Below are 1,867 nucleotides of genomic sequence, written 5' to 3'. Positions count from 1 at the left end.
GCAGTGTGCCTGGGCCCATGACCTCCCTTATGCACCTGCAGTGTGCCTGGGCCCACAACCTCCCTTACACACCTGCAGTGTGCTCTGCTGCTTAGAGCACCTGAGAGGTTACCTGCAGCCTTCCTGGCCTGCACAGGTTCTATGGGGGAGCAGGTATTAGCTGGATGGGGGTAGTGCATGTAGCAAGTTCCTTCTCATGTCGTCTTCATGGTCTTCACCTTCCCTGGTTTGCCTAGGCTGTCTACTCTGCTCCTGCATCTACCATGGATGTTTGCTTGCCACGCTCTTGCCCTTGTCCTCTCCTCCTCCCCTGACCACTGACCTCCCGTCCTGGCCCAGGGTACTTCTCACTGACTGCAGGCTAGCACGGTGGCTCAGCTGCGTGCTACGCCTCTTGTCTGCACACCTCTTATGCCTTCTACCATGTCCCCTCCTCAGACCATGCTGCTTCTGTCCACAGAGACCCAGGCTTTGTTCCCCAGGATTCTGTGGCCCAGCTCCTGTATGGTCACAACCAGTGGCTGCCCCACCCTCGGTGCCTGCAGTGTGGCTGCGTGGTCTGACCTGTGGCCATCTGCTGAGAGCAGTATCCAGCTTGGGGGAAACCGTGAGCTCAGCACAGGGACTCTGCACGGCTGCCACCACAGTGCCCCATGCTGCAGCTCTGAGCTCTGCCCCAGGCGGCTGTGTGGGCCACAGCTGCTATCTCAATGCCTGGGACCTTGGGCTGGTCTTGTGGCAGGTCTTGCAGCAGTCCATGTCCCTGAGGGGTGCTCACTGGGAAGGCCTGCCGAGCGTCTTGCAGGGGCAGATTCGGTGCATGCTACGGTAGTCTTGCTTTCTGCAGGCATTCAGGAAAGTAACAACCTAGGATAAGACTTGTAATTCTAAGAAACTTGATAGGCACCCTTCACTGCACTCTGAACTCTTGAGTAGCCAGGGCTCTGCTGTGCATGCCCTGGCAGCTGTGACCCATCATTCCCAGCTGTGGGTCAGACCTTTCCCAGTGGGTAGTCGAGGCAGGATACGTCACCAGAGGAGCTGCTTTGTTCCTTCTGTTAGCCTGTTATGGAAGCAGAATTGTAGTCAGAGCATGTAAGTGTGAATGAGACAAAGCTTGTCCTGCCGCTGCGTCTCCTTTTTATGGGTGCACACAATCTGTCACTTTCATCCCCAGCATTAAACCGTGAAGCATCATAGGGAAACTACTAGGCCCCCATCTGGCTGTGTTTGTTCGTTCAGACACTCATTCTCCTTCGTGTGGCGCTGGGGAAACGTGTCTGTCCTCTCCAGGGTCCCAGTGCTGTGACCCTGGGGCCTGACCTCCATGCCAACACGGAGGAGCTTGTTCTTGCAGCCACCCTCACCCCAGTACTACGAGACGCCAGGCCTGGCCACCTCTCCTGTGTCCTCTCCCATGCTTTGTGACCCCTGCTGGTGGTGTCCCACGTCCGGTGGTGGCAGCTGCACCCTGTGGTGGCAGCAGAACACAGCCTGCCCTGAGCTGGGAAGCAGGTTTCATCTACCAGGGCACTCTGATCTCAGTCGGGTCGAGGTAGACCTCCCACCTCCCAGCAGCTCCTTCGGCACCCTTGGTCGGGGGAGGCTGCCCATCCTGCCCCTTCTTCCTGGCTCTCAGCCCTGGGCTGTCTTCCTTCTCTCCCAGCTCCTGTGTGTCCCACTCTCCTCGTCCCTCTTCACCCTCCTGACCCACCTGGGCTCTGTCACTGGCAGAGTTCAGGAGTCCGACTCTGGACTCCCATGCTGCTGCCCAGACTTCTCCACAGGCTTCTTGCTAGAGGACACACACTGCTGCAGAAAATGTCACCTGCCTTGCCCTGACCTTCCTGTGATGGTGCTGCGCCTG

The sequence above is a fragment of the Octodon degus genome, unplaced genomic scaffold (genome assembly GCF_000260255.1).
Source record: "Octodon degus isolate 3935 unplaced genomic scaffold, OctDeg1.0 scaffold00155, whole genome shotgun sequence".
In the NCBI taxonomy this organism is placed as follows: Eukaryota; Metazoa; Chordata; class Mammalia; order Rodentia; family Octodontidae; genus Octodon; species Octodon degus.
The sequence above is the reverse complement of the archived record's forward strand: the minus strand, read 5'-3'. Positions refer to the sequence as shown.